Below are 14,840 nucleotides of genomic sequence, written 5' to 3'. Positions count from 1 at the left end.
TGAAGTTAAAGTTAGAAGACATTCAAAGACTCAGAGGTCAATATGATAAAGACAATGGCCGTAATAAGGACAGTTGGTGGGCAGACACCTTCTCCTTTCTTAATCCAGCCAATTGGTTTAAGGGACTTAGGGGCTGGATAGCTGGAATCTTGCAAAGTTTGTTACACATCGCTGCCTTTATCCTTGTTATGTATGTAATACTAAGCTTTGTTCTTTGGTGTATTTCTGTATGTATTAGGAAATTCTGCACTAAGACAACTAATGATGATACCAAAAGCGTTGCCACCCCTGCTCTTCTCTACACCAATTTCACAAAGTTACCTGATGAAGATGCTGAAGCCAAGCGTATGGCTATCTTCAAAAGACCTCCTCCACCGTCATCAAAAATTGTTATCCGTAAATTGTAGCATACAGGGGGGATGGGTGCGCCGCAACAGCCATGGCTGGTAACATGGCACCGGTCATGTGAAGACCGTACCCCTCAAGCTTATAGGTTGGGATAGTACCTCTGATGCTGCATATTAGTTAACAAAATTTATCTAGGGGGGGGGGGGGGAATGTGAAGGGTTAAACCAAGATCAAAATTAAAGCAGGCTTCATTTTGTGCTTTTCGACTCCATTTTGCTGTTTTGAGATAAATTCTGTTACTAGGCTAAAGTTCATAGTTGTTATGAGACCTTGATTGTTCTAGTTTGAACAAGAGCACGAGAGTGAAGGTGTATTGTTCTACGAGACCTTGACGTACAGGCTGTTCCTGCATTCTTAGGCTACTTTCACACTTGCGTTGTGTGACGTCCGTCGCAATGCGTCGTTTTGGGGAAAAAACGGATCCTGCAAATGTGCCCGCAGGATGCATTTTTTGCCCATAGACTTGTATTGCCGACGGCTGGCCATCCGTCGCGCACTGGATGCGTCGTGTTTTGGCGGATCGTCGGCACAAAAAAAATGTTCAATGTAACATTTTTTCGTACGTCGGATCCGCCATTTCCTACCGCGCATGCGCAGCTGGAACTCCGCCCCCTCCTCCCCAGACTTTAGAATAGGCAGCGGATGCGTTGAAAAACTGCATCCGCTGCCCACGTCGTGACAAATTTTCACAATGTGCGTCGGTACGTCGCGCCGACGCTTAGCGACAGACCAGTACCGACGCTAGTGTGAAAGAAGCATTATAGGTTAAGAAAACTGTGAGCGTGTTCTTATGTTGATTGGTTGAAGTATAACTTGGGATTTGACATTGATCCCCCCAAACAGAGACATGTCTCCATCTGGTCATTCTCAGTTGCCGGCAACGCCCTGTGGATCAATTTTAAAATAACTGAGTCAACCATGAAGGGTCACTCCAGATCCTTCCTCAACAACACCACGGAGAAGGGATCCGTGACAATTGGATTTTACTGTGCATGGATAATGGGTATTGCCACATGGAGGGGTCAAGTTTCACTGCTCCTCGCCACATGGGGGAGAGACGAGCCTCTCGCCATGTATAGGTGTAAGGACACACGTACCGGCATCTCCACTGTCCACAGCTCTCCTCCTAACTTGCAGTTCATCTGTAAGGCGATTTTGGTGCAGACGGAGAGGACAGTCTGAGGTTTGCTCAAGGTCCTGGCGACAACGCACTGGCTGGGGATGGGGAAGTCCACGCACAGGTGCTTCTTGATGGCGTCGTACTTCATCTTATTAATGCTGGACAGGATACAGACCACCTGGAGAGCAGAGACAGATCATGGCGACATTTCAGACATTCTTGCTGGTCACGTTTCCACCCAGTCCAATAGCTACCCACCATCTCGGTGTGGTCTGTAATGTTCTGCTGGAAGGCCTGTAAATATCCTCCCACCGTGTCCTCGACTTCAACCCTTTAGAAAAGACAAACAAAACGTATGGTGTAAGACCCGCACTGTGCGAGCCCCTCGGCTGAGCCCCCCCGGCAGAGCCCCCCCGAGCCTCACAGAACCGCCCGGTTCATCTTGATGCGCATTTGCTGTGTGATCTTGAACAAGTTCTGCAGAAGAGCGTTCGCCGCATCGTAATTTCTCCGGGTGTAAAAGAGCAGCCAATTATTCAGATCTCGGGGGCTGATCAGGACGGCACCCCTCAACTCTCGCGACCAGTCAGCAAACTGTGGATTATATTCTGCCTGCAAATAATCCGAAATCACAAATTACATCTCAGTGCAGGATCTCCGGGAGGTTGTCACCCGGATTCTCAGCAGCCTGAGTTACATGCCAGGTCTGTGCAAAGTAGTGGGCAACCAAGAGTCAACCTGGCTTTGAGACAAGAAAGCTGGTGGGGAAGGCTTGGCCAGGGGCAGTCTGTGTCGGACTCCCAAACAGCCTCTGAAAAAGGAGCAAAATGAGTCAAAAGAAGGAAAGAATCCAGGCTGCAGCTCAAGAAGACCCCACAAAGCACTATTGGGCCCTGGAATATTATCCAAACCCCAAAAAAAAACTACTGAATATTTCAAACAAAGGCCTCCTGAAATGTAACGTGCATTTTATATCACAGCTAATTGGGCAAAAAAAAATAATCAAGTCATCACTCGGATCAATGTAAAAGACAAAATAGAAAAGGTGAAAAAGTCTAAAAAAAAAACAAAAACCCCAAACCACTTAGTGTTATATTTTCCTTACAAGAACGGACCTGCAGAATTGTTTCCAGGCCATTTGTATAACACTGCGGACAATGTAGAAATTATACCCTTTTTCCTTGTATTCACGTTCAGTGCAATTTAATTTTTATCCTTCAAAACTACATCTCATCCTGCAAAATACAAGCCCTCCTATGAAAATGAAAATAAAATAAAAAAATATATGGTAAATAAATAAATAGTTTAGGGGGAATGTGAAGGTGTTGTGGTGCGTTCACTCTCAACCTAAATACTCACAGATCTGTCTTTTTGCAGGATTTTTTCCGGAGGTGCGATTCTCCCTTCGAACTGTAGGAGTTCGGTATCGAAATTCAGCCCCCAGTCACGTAGCTCTTTCTGAACGCTCTCGTCCCTAAAGACAGGAGAAAAATATACAATCCCCGGATTCATCACTACTGGGTGGTGAAAGGAAGGAGCCCAATAAATGTCTTGCTGGTGCTCTATTGGCACTGTATCTATCTTTAGAACAGGACCCCACTGTCAGGAATGGAGAAGTGGCCATTACGTCTATTGGATCCAGATGAGACTATCCAGCAGCTATAGGGACCACAAGAGCTGCCTTACCCCAGTATACGGCTTTACCATCTCAGAATGTGTTTCGCCGCTGCTTCTTCTGGAGGTGTGGTTCCCCGGAAGAAGCAACGGCGAAACGTGTATTGGGTTACGTAAGCATCAAACTGAGGTCAGACATCTCTTGTTATGCGGTCTTATTTTTATCTCATCACGCAAGGTATCCCTCGTGTTTGTAGTCAAGTAGCGAGCAAAGCAATAGAGGAATGTCTCCGATCTACTGCTGTAATCAGGCTGAAGGGTCAACATCTCAGAAATTCCAGCTTATGTGAGCTGTTCGGTCATGCGCCAATCATACTGACAGCTGAGGCCGCTATCAGGAGCCTCCGTACTGTTCGGTATGACTGAGGCACTCACAGCCTCGATGGGGAACCAGTTTTGAAATCACAGCAAACTCAAGACATGGCTTCTAACCAAACTCACCTTGCCCAAAAGAAGGCCCATGTCAGAGGCAGACGGCCCTTACCAGCCACCGTGGCTACTTACTTGTGTATGTAATTCAGGAACTTCCCAACTTGTCGCTCCCTCTGGTCTGGTGGTAAGCGAGTGTGAACGGCCAGGTCTTTCATGACGTTGAAGTCGTTTCTCATTCTGTCGGTCAGACCTGTGTTATAAAGATGAAACGGTAAGAGATGAGAATACGAGCAGCTGCCTCCTGGTGAGGAGCCATGGGGGGCATTACTGGGACCGGCGCATTTCAGAAGGGGATCCCTAGCGATCTGCAAGACACCAGCCATACAGCAGACAGGGCAGATCAATTTTTTTTTTTTTTTAAACGGTAAAATATTTTTTATTCTTTATATATTTCTATTATTTCCTTTAATTTTCTACATTATTTTGAAGTTTATTCGGGGACTTCAACATCCAATCATTTGTGCTACACCACAGTACTGCAGCATATTGTGAAAATTCCATGGCAGGAAGCTAAAGGGATCGAGGACGAGCATGCGCACCGTTTAATGCTGCTATCGGAGATTGACAGCAGCATTTAAATGGTTAACAGCAACAACAGGAACTCAAACAGGACGGCCACGACTGTCAGAGACAGATGCTGGCTATATAATCTAGCACAGCTCCTCATTGCCTCCTCATGTGAAGACCCTTCCCAGGACGTCTATTTGTGGGAAGGCATTAATATTGCATTTGCGACCGTTCCCATCACCTTTTTGAGCTTTACTTTAGGCTGTTCTCACACCTATGACACTATTGGTCGGTGCACACCCTGCGATGTCCAGACCTTATATGTGTCTACGTTCAGCTGAGGCCAAGACCGGAAGCCCACGGCCAGTGCAGACAGAACAGTCAGCACTTGGACCAAGAATGTTGGACACAAATCCAGCCCTATAGCTATTTAGCCACCATTTACAATCACAGAGGTAATAGTGGCGTGGTCAGCGAGCTCCGCTAGTAACCCGCCGGGGACTGCGCTCACCTGTTAGGTTACATAACTCTGGCACCAGTACGATGGCTCCGCCTTCGGCTCCCGGCTTGGGCCTCCGGGGGATGTTCACGATTAGCGGCTGGCTCATGTCCTCCACTTGTTCATTGTATTGCTGAGGGCGATGCAAAATAAACAGCAGGATGATGAACGTCTCAGTTATCAGAGCTTTGTCCAAGTCACCAGCAAATAATAAAAGGAGATCACCCATATGCAAAATTCTTTAAAAAAAAAATAAATTAAAAAACTCGCTCTATCGCTTCATTTTCAGCTCCTGTTGCAACTGTGCACCCAGCCAGGACAGCACAGCTCCATGCAAGATGTAGTGGGGATATTTGAGCCGAATCAAAGAGAAGATGATTTTGGGCGTTTACCGTAAAATATTTCTCTGAGCCTTCTGTGGAGACAGGGGGAGGAGGGGTGGGAATGGGAGGTCAGCAGGTGCCCTGATCCGCTAACCAAAACACATGAATACCCAAGATGGTGCAAATGACAGTCTCACCTTTCTGCCGATTCACCGGGATTAAGATTAAAGCAGCTGGGACTTCCTGCTTCCAGGACAGACTACCCCCACCTGTGGCACGCACAGAAAGGAGGTACTGACAAGCTTAGGAAGATGTCAGTCCATTGAGGCAGAAGGCCAGTTGACCAGAGGGTCACAACCTGGCTTCTCCGAAAAACACCATGGAGCCAGGTGACTGGTGGGTCCCATTACTTGCTTTCATAAACGTATCCATGGAGCTCAGGTGACCGGTGGGTCCAAATCCTGACTATCCCAAACGTATCCATGGTTCAGCGATAGTGAATGGAGCAGATCTGCATTCTTTAAGCCGGGGCTGTGGTCCTCTAAGCTGACATCCTGAAGAATGTCAAATCTGTGTCCCTCGTGATGGAGCCATGATGTCCTGGCTGCTGTCCTGTAGAGAGTTTCTGGTTCTTCGGATCTCTTGGCTGTCTGGATGTATATCGGTTTACGAAGGTATAGCTTATAGAGGCGCTTATGTCCTCTTTTTATAGTTAACAACTGTCCTTCAAACATCCAGAGGTAAAGCGGAAGAATGGTGACAAGGTCAACTCACATTGTTTAATTATTGTATTTATTTGCATAGTTTTTCCTCCTGTTTTGCAAGTCAACAAGCCAGCTGGCCTGGACAATGTGTAATCAACATTTCAGCAAACATTGTTCAATTATGCGCCTCTAGTTGCCCAGGATAACAGCACAATACGTTACATCAAATTTCAACTTACAAGTCAGTATTACAGGATAATGTTACCAAAAGTCTGTTTTCTTGACGAACCAAAAAGAAAAATTCAAAAGTCAACATGTAGATAACAGTTAGTGACTCCTGGCTAACTGAAAATAGGGATTTTTGTGTACTCACCGTAAAATCCTTTTCTCCGAGCCAATCATTGGGGGACACAGACCATGGGTGTTATGCTGCTGCCACTAGGAGGACACTAAGTTGAAACAAAAAGTTAGCTCCTCCTCTGCAGTATACACCCTCCTGCTGGCTCCCAGAGAACCAGTTTGGTGCAAAAGCAGTAGGAGATCATAAACCATAAACATAAACCAAGCGCAAGCCAAAAAATTAACAGGGTGGGTGCTGTGTCCCCCAATGATTGGCTTAGAGAAAAGGATTTTATAGTTAGTACACAAAAATCCCTATTTCCCCTACGCCTCATTGGGGAACACAGACCATGGGACGTCCCAAAGCAGTCCTTGGGTGGGGAGTCACATCACAGATCTAACCCCATGTACCAACTGACTACAGTTGCGCTACCGCCGCTTGCAAAATACATCTGCGAGGGACCGTTTGTGCAGAAGTCTGAGAGCGTAAGCTGTATCAAGTTACAGCCTTGCAGACCTCTTGTGCCGACACCTGATGCCAAAAGGCACAAAAAAGAATGTCTACCGACCGAGTGTGCCGTAATCCCCATTGGGATAGGCTTGTTTCCTGACACAGTAAGACATCTGAAAAGACAAGTGAGACCATTTGGTATCGTAGCCCTGAAATGGCTAAACGGTGCCCGAGACCCTCAGGAAGCACAGATAGGTCGTCCGACCTACTGAAGGGCGCCGTCTTCTAGATGCACCTTCGGAAAGCCTTTATTATGTCCAGGTGTGAAAGGCTCATTCCACCGGATGTACTGGAGCTGGACAAGAAAAGAGAGAAGGACAAAGTCCTTGTTAAGGTGGAAAGAGAAAAACCACCTTGGGAAAAAACGGAGACCATAGATGATTCGATGACAGCCTTGTCCTGGGGGAAAATCAGGAAAGGAACGGAACTCGACCAAAAAGAGTGGTAGCTCTGAAACTTGGTTGATAGCGCAGCGAGAAGAAACAGACGACTTCAGAGACATCCTACAACGGTTCGAAAGGCGTCTGTTAAAGGGAACCTGTCACCCCCCCAGGCATTATAAACTAAAAGAGCCACCTTGTGCAGCAGTAATGCTGCATTCTGACAAGGTGGCTCTTTTAGTTCTGGGTGCTGTAACTTCCGAAATAATCAGTTTTATTATTTGTCCGAAATACCTGCTCCTCAGTCAAGTGGGCCGGCGTTTCCCCCCTGCTTCAGACAGCACACAGCTGTCACTCACATCTTCTTGGCGCCGGGCGCCGCCTCCCCCTCACCGCGGTTTTCAAAAGTACCCGGCGCCTGCGCTTTTATCCCCTGCCTGGTGCAGGCGCAGTGAGTGCTAGCTGTCTTTCCTCATATGCAGCCCAGCTGACTGCGCATGCGCCGCCGCCCTGCTTGTGAATCCCAGCTCCGCAGTGACTTATGATTTATTCACATTGCGGGGCTGGGATTCACAAGCAGGGAGGCGGCGCATGCGCAGTCAGCTGGGCTGCATATGAGGAAAGACGGCCAGCACTCACTGCGCCTGCACCAGGCAGGGGATAAGAGCGCAGGCGCCGGGTACTTTTGAAAACAGCGGTGAGGAGTAGGCAGCGCCCGGCGCCAAGAAGATGTGAGTGACAGCTGTGTGCTGTCTGAAGCAGGGGGGAAACACCGACCCACTTGACTGAGGAGCAGGTATTTCGGACAATAAAACTGATTATTCGGTAGTGAACTAAAAGAGCCACCTTGTCAGAGTGCAGCAGTAATGCTGCACAAGGTGGCTCTTTTAGTTTATAACGCCTGGGGGGGGTGACAGGTTCCCTTTAAAGCGCACCCGGGACCATATAAAGGTTGCAGGGCTCTGAATGCAAGATATAGGAGGATACCACATGGGAGACCCCCTGAAAGAAAATGCTCACTTAAGGAATTGAAGTACTTCTGAGCTGGAATAAAACAGATAAGGCCAAGATCTGGAATTTGAGAGAGGGAGAGAGAAAAAAAAAAAAAAAAAAAAAAGAAAAGCTGAGCACCAAATCTGATTCCAGACCAGTTTGGAGAATTTCCCAAATTGGAGGGAACAGAGAAGACATGAGGACGTCCTGACAAAAATACGGACGCTGGCAGAGCAGATTTGGATGATCCGGCAGTCGCCATAGGACATCGACGACTATCTGCACTCAATCTGCATATCACACCAAGTGTGTCCTAACCTGGGCGATAAGGATTACTGGAATTCCCTCTGCTCAGGTCTATCTGAAGACTCTCGGAAGTAAATTAAGCGGGGAAAAAAAGCACGTGCTGAAGATGAAGCTGCGGAGAGACTCGTGTATGCTCCTTGATGGTCTATAGATCCCAAGACCGAGCTCTGAAGTGGAATACCTTGGCGCTCAATCTTGAAGCCATCCGATCCACGCCCGGAGTCCTTAAATGAATACATTTCTGTCGAAAGGCCTTCCATTGTCCCAAGGCGAGACCTTGACGGCTACAAAAAAACTGCCGCCTGGGATATGGACTGCTGAAAATACTGAGTGGTTCCTATCTGCCCATTGGGCAATATGGGCTACCTCATGCATGGCCACCCTGCTGTGGGTACCCCCTTTAATGATTGATACATGCAACAGCTGTGGCTTTATCCGATAGAATTCGGATGGGGTGACTCGGCAGGAGATAATGGAACTGTTGCAGGGCTATCCTGATTGCTCAGATTTCCCAGACATTAATCGGAAGGCTCGACTCCCGAGTTGATCAGCGCCCCTGAGCCATGAGGTGCCCAAGACTACTCCCCAGTCAAGGAGACTGACATCGGTAGACACCACTAGCCATTAAACGGGGAGAAAATATTTCCACTGGAAGAGAGAAGGCCTCAATGTCCATCACCTGAGAGGCTGCCTGATCCGCCGGAGCATGCAGCATCGGCGATCAAGGAAGAAAACGGGTTCATGCTGCAGGGGACAGAGAGTCAGCTGAGCGAAAAAGAACGATCATTTCGATTGCTGTCACCATTTTGCCCCAGTGCCGTCACAGCAAACCAGATAGAATGATCGAGTGAGTGGTTAAGTGCGTGGGCTCCGTGTTAGAAAAGACTCGGGACCTTGTGTTGAGGGGGAATCACTAACCCTCGGAGGCATCCAGGGTCATTCCTTAAAAGGATATCCATTGGGCTGGAACGAGGGGAGCCTGTATACATTTATCCACGAGCTCAGGGGAGGAAGAGTATCGCCAGAGATGCAAAGACCCCTGATGAGAAGGTCGTCTGAGTAGGGCAGAAAGATCACGCCTCGAGAGTGCAAGATGGACATGACAGCCGTCATGACCTTCGAGAGCACGATGTGAACTGAAAATGCTGTTAGGGGATGGCAAAGCACAGGATTGTTTAGAGAGGGGAAATTCGAATATGTAGAAAAAAACATCCCGTTGTCGATGGATGTTAGAAGCGTCCCTCTTATCGACGAGTGACCATGATCCTTTGGTAGGATCTGATGCCAAGACTCCAGATTGCAAGGCTGTAGTACTAACCACTGAAACAACGTGCTGCATTAGAGATGGATAAATTATCCCAGTCAGGCTGGTGAAGACCCTGACTGATAGAGGAAGGATAATGAAGGGACTGTATCGCTGGTCAGTGATGCCATGGGCTGCGTCAGCGACAAAGACCACACCGGGGGAGGGGGAGGTATAGTGTAGTCTAGATCCCAGCCTCAGTAAAATGAGGCTGTAAGACAGAATACCTCATGACCTGTTAATCTCATGAATCCTTTGCAGGAAAAAACAACCGTGCCTCAGGGTTAGAGCACTTACCCAGGGCTGTTGCCCAATGGTGCTGCAGGTCCGATAAACTAAAGTGGGATTTTGATCCCAGGACCCCATGCAGCCAAAGTACTGAGTGAACGTCAAACAGATTAGAGTAGAACACCTTGAGCCCCTCGTAAATCTATGGTGTCCGAAAAAGGATTTTTTTTTTGCACACAGAGTCCGTTTTCTATTCAATGAGCCATAAAAAAAGAAACACCTTCTGAACGTGATGGCATCCGCCGCTGATGGCTAGCTGCGCTGCACTGCCTCCAAAAAGGCGACCAGGATACCATGGCTTTAGCTACCCCTGCCGCGGCATACGATGGATAGTGCTGAACCAGAGGTCTTAAAGACGGAGCGAGTCAGTCTCTGACAGTTTGTGGGTGATGATCCATCCGGCCAGGATAGGATTCTGAATACCGAAACGAATACTGGTGGGTTCACCGCAGGAGATTCAGCTCAATCTTTCCACAGATCAAAACAGGGGGTACCACGCCTCAAGAGGGTGCTGACCCTTCAGACGTTTAACAGGTTGCTCTCAGCGCTGGTTAAGTATAACCCAGACCTCCGGGTGAATGGTAAACGCTGTTATGAGAGCGATTAGTCCTCTTGAAGGGCACTGTGTGTTCTGGGACAGAACCGCAATCCTCGTCAACCTTTAGAGTCTGATTGACGGGCTCAATAAGAGAGTCCCTCATTTTCTGGAACTCTGATGAGTGCAGATCCGGGAAAACATCCAACTCAAACTCAGAGTCTTGTTCTGCAAATCACTAGTGAGGGAGAGCGAGAAACAGACCTCACGGATGCCAAGGCCCGAGATTGCTCGGGTAATTGTACCACGGATCCGATTTCTAGACGCTTGTACGGTTCTAGAATGCTTGCGGCCCCTGCTAGCCTATGATTCCAGTGTAGGAGAGGATCCAGTTATGTCAGACCTGCTAAACGCTCCGATCCACAGAGGAATTAAATCTCTTTTGGCCAGACAAGCCACGGATTGCTTCATTGACGAAGCCCCTCAGGGGAACTAGGTACACTGGGATAGGGGCGATAGAGGGCTCCTGAACGCATTTGAGGTTTTGCAAGTTGGATAAAACTAAGTCTTACTGGACCCTTTGGGAGCTTGGACCGTGACGTTGTCATGGCGCCTTTAAGGAAACTGCATGCAGTCGTTGTAAATGCCAAACTGTCGCCCCTGTCAGTCGGCCCCAGAAATGCGTCCTCGCTGCCAGAGTAAGCCCCCCCCTGCCAGCGTCGCCGCAGACCGCCTGTCCAGTGCCGCTGCTGGTCTAGGACCATGGTACAGGGAGAAAGGGGTCACCCTCAATCCACCATCCTTTTAATAGGGAGGTAGAGAGGGACTTACACCTCGGACGAAGCCGGGGACTAAATTTTTGCGACGGCGCGTTACCTCAGGTGTTAAGCTGTCAGTTCCGGAGGATTCAGCTTACCCAGGACCTGCTCTTGTGTCCCCAGGGAAGGTGTCGGTGTCCTCACGGCTCGCAGCGCTTCTGTCAGCTCTGCTGTTACTGTCACCGCTGTCAGGAGGCCGGCTCCGTTCCTGAGGTGTAGAAAGATGGCCGCCGAGAGCAGGAGGGGCGCCTCACGTTTAGGACGAGAAGCGTCAGAAGTGTGGGTAGCGCCGGCTGCGGTGGGCGGAGCCATGAAAAACACGGCCTAGGCCAGCTAGAAGCCGGGGACTAAATTTGTGAAGCCTGCCAGAAATGAACGCTGCCCACGGCGCAAACAGATGAATAAAGTGGTGTAAAACGCCGCTGGACGCCGTGACACCGCTCCCCCAGGGACCAGGACCCCGTCTCTGCGACCAGATGGTGCCAGCCGCAGTCATTCTCACATTTTGAGGTGATGTAGCAGAGCTGGTGCAGACCTGTTGCGTTGTGGCTGGTCTTTGGATCCCCCCCCCATAGTCAGGGGGGTGGAGAGGGACTTTCTGCCTCCTTGCATCATTCGCTTTCAATCAGTGGTGATGCAGTGGGGGCTGCACGGATGCCATAGTGGGCCCTCTGTTGTCCATGGAACAGGGCAGAATGTCCGGCATTAGGCCTGGCTCCAGGAGAGGATAGATAGAGGCGACACCATGTGCTAGCCTTTTGCTGGTGTGGGGAGATCGGGACCGTGAAGGAACCGTCGCCCCTGAAGTGAGCTCAGGCACCCCACGTCGCAGGAGAGGGTACGGGGAGGAACTCTCCGCGTTCTCGCCTGTTGATTCGGGGGAGATCGGAGCCTTGAAAGGAACCGTTACCACCTTCACTCCGTTAATTCAAAAATAAAAGGTTACAGAAAAGTAAAAATTAAATAAGAACGTTGGGGTCTGAACCAGACCCAAGTGCCTCCTACAGACAATAAGCAAGAACTGGTTCTCTGGGAGCCAGCAGGAGGGTGTATACTGCAGGGGAGGAGAGAACTCTTTTTGTTTCAACTTAGTGTCCTCCTAGTGGCAGCAGCATAACACCCACGGTCTGTGTCCCCCAATGAGGTGAAGGAGAAATAAAGGTCTGGTTAATTAAGATAAAATGTTGGGTCGTGACTCCTTTATTGGGAGACACAGGAAAGCATGGGTGTATGCTGCTGCCACTGGGTGGCTGACACTAGGCAGAAAAAAGGCCAACTCCTCCCCATCAGGCTACACCCAACCAGAGAACTAACCAGTTTTGGTTAGTGTCCAAGGAAGTCAGACACGGGTCCATGTTCAGACCAGTCTCTACCATCTTTTGTTTTACTAACAGTTTCCCTTTTTCTTTCAGATACACCTTGTAACAGTGTGTAAATTCTTGCCATTTTCCCAACTAGGGGACAGATAGAACAGTGTGGCGGCATCCACATCGTCCCCGCTCTAGTCTGAGAGGCGAGACCCTATTCCCCGTAACACTTCACAAGTGTCTCAGGGCGGCTCGTGGTGGAGTGTCCTGCCTTTCGGCCCCAGTGTCCCCCCCTAGCCTCCCTCCCATCATCCATGGTTGGCACCTTCTGGGACCATGACTGTGTGGGAGGGAAGACGTACCCATTCCAGCGACCCCCTCACCCAGGAATTCCTGATGCAGTCTTCAAAACTATGAAGTAGGAGTCGGGACCACATCTGGAACCAGTTACCTCTCCCTCCCTTCCAGTCACTTCATGGCGGCGAGGGCTCCACAGGATCAAAGGAAAATGTTGATAAAAGATGTGGCACAGGCGCCCTACTGCTGGATAGCACCCCAGTTTATTACCGTCCTGTCATGTTCTCAATGGCAAGAGAACATAGCATCAGCATATATAGGAACTAGCTCTTGGAAGATGGAAACTGAACTGACCATGAACTAAACCTACCGCACAACTAGCAGTGGCCGGGTAGCATTCCTACTTTTTATCCCTAGATGCCCAGCGCCAGCCGGAGGACTAAATAATGCTAGCAGAGGAAAATATTAGTCCTAGCTCACCTCTAGAGAAATACCCCGAAAGGAGACAGAGGCCCCCCACATGTATTGGCGGTGATTAAAGATGAAATAACAAACGCAGCATGAAAATAGGTTTAGCAAATTTGAGGTCCACTTACTAGATAGCAGAAGACAGAAAGGACACTTTCATGGTCAGCTGAAAACCCTATCAAAACACCATCCAGAAATTACTTTAAAACTCTGGCATTAACTCATAATACCAGAGTGGCAATTCCTGATCACAAGAGCTTTCCAGACACAGTAACGAAACAACAGCTGTGAACTGGAACAAAAATGCAAAAACAAACATGGACAAAAGTCCAACTAATCTAGTTGTTGTCTAGGAGCAGGAACAAGCACAGAGAGGCTTCTGATAACATTGTTGACCGGCAAGCAACTAACAGAGAAGCAAGGTTATATAGCGACTCCCACATCTTGATGGGAACAGGTGAACAGAGAAGATGATGACACAAGTTCAATTCCACCAGTAGCCACCGGGGGAGCCCAGAATCCAAATTCACAACAGTACCCCCCCCCCTCAAGGAGGGGGCACTGAACCCTCACCAGAACCACCAGGGCGATCAGGATGGGCCCTATGAAAGGCACGAACCAGATCGGAGGCATGAACATCAGAGGCAGTCACCCAAGAATTATCCTCCTGGCCGTATCCCTTCCACTTGACCAGATACTGGAGTCTCCGTCTGGAAACAAGGGAGTCTAAGATTTTCTCCACAACGTACTCCAACTCACCCTCAACCAACACCGGAGCAGGAGGCTCAACGGAAGGCACAACCGGTACCTCATACCTGCGCAATAATGACCGATGAAAAACGTTATGAATAGAAAAGGATGCAGAGAGGTCCAAACGGAAGGAAACAGGGTTAAGAATCTCCAATATCTTGTACGGGCCGATGAACCGAGGCTTAAACTTAGGAGAAGAGACCCTCATAGGGACAAAACGAGAAGACAACCACACCAAATCCCCAACACAAAGCCGAGGACCAACACGACGGCGGTGGTTGGCAAAAAGCTGAGTCTTCTCCTGGGACAACTTCAAATTGTCCACCACCTGCCCCCAAATCTGATGCAATCTCTCCACCACAGCATCTACTCCAGGACAATCCGAAGATTCCACCTGACCGGAGGAAAATCGAGGATGAAACCGCGAATTACAGAAAAACGGGGACACCAAGGTGGCAGAGCTGGCCCGATTATTGAGGGCGAACTCCGCCAATGGCAAAAAAGCAACCCAATCATCCTGGTCAGCAGACACAAAACACCTCAGATATGTCTCCAGGGTCTGATTAGTCCGCTCGGTCTGGCCATTAGTCTGAGGATGGAAAGCAGACGAAAAAGATAAATCTATGCCCATCCTAGCACAGAATGCCCGCCAAAATCTAGACACAAATTGGGTTCCTCTGTCAGAAACGATATTCTCAGGAATACCATGCAAACGAACAACATTTTGAAAAAACAGAGGAACCAACTCGGAAGAAGAAGGCAACTTGGGCAGGGGAACCAAATGGACCATCTTAGAGAAACGGTCACACACCACCCAGATGACAGACATCTTCTGAGAAACAGGCAGATCCGAAATAAAATCCATCGAGATGTGCGTC

At 48.8% G+C, this 14,840-nt stretch overlaps 1 pseudogene across 1 annotated transcript in view; it reads right to left on the bottom strand.

Annotated features, from left to right (window-relative positions):
* The window catches only part of LOC143786223 (piwi-like protein 1), a 107,300-nt pseudogene that overhangs the window by 26,706 nt on the left and 65,754 nt on the right, over positions 1-14,840 (bottom strand). Inside the window, exons 8-13 of the transcript XR_013218247.1 lie at positions 4,653-4,773; positions 3,707-3,824; positions 2,888-3,002; positions 1,953-2,140; positions 1,787-1,859; positions 1,506-1,706 (exon numbers count right to left, since the gene is read on the bottom strand). The product of XR_013218247.1 is annotated as a piwi-like protein 1 (transcript). The remainder of the gene's footprint in view (positions 1-1,505; positions 1,707-1,786; positions 1,860-1,952; positions 2,141-2,887; positions 3,003-3,706; positions 3,825-4,652; positions 4,774-14,840) is intronic.

This window comes from Ranitomeya variabilis, chromosome 7 (genome assembly GCF_051348905.1).
Source record: "Ranitomeya variabilis isolate aRanVar5 chromosome 7, aRanVar5.hap1, whole genome shotgun sequence".
NCBI classification, from domain to species: domain Eukaryota; kingdom Metazoa; phylum Chordata; class Amphibia; order Anura; family Dendrobatidae; genus Ranitomeya; species Ranitomeya variabilis.
The sequence above is the reverse complement of the archived record's forward strand: the minus strand, read 5'-3'. Positions and strand labels throughout refer to the sequence as shown.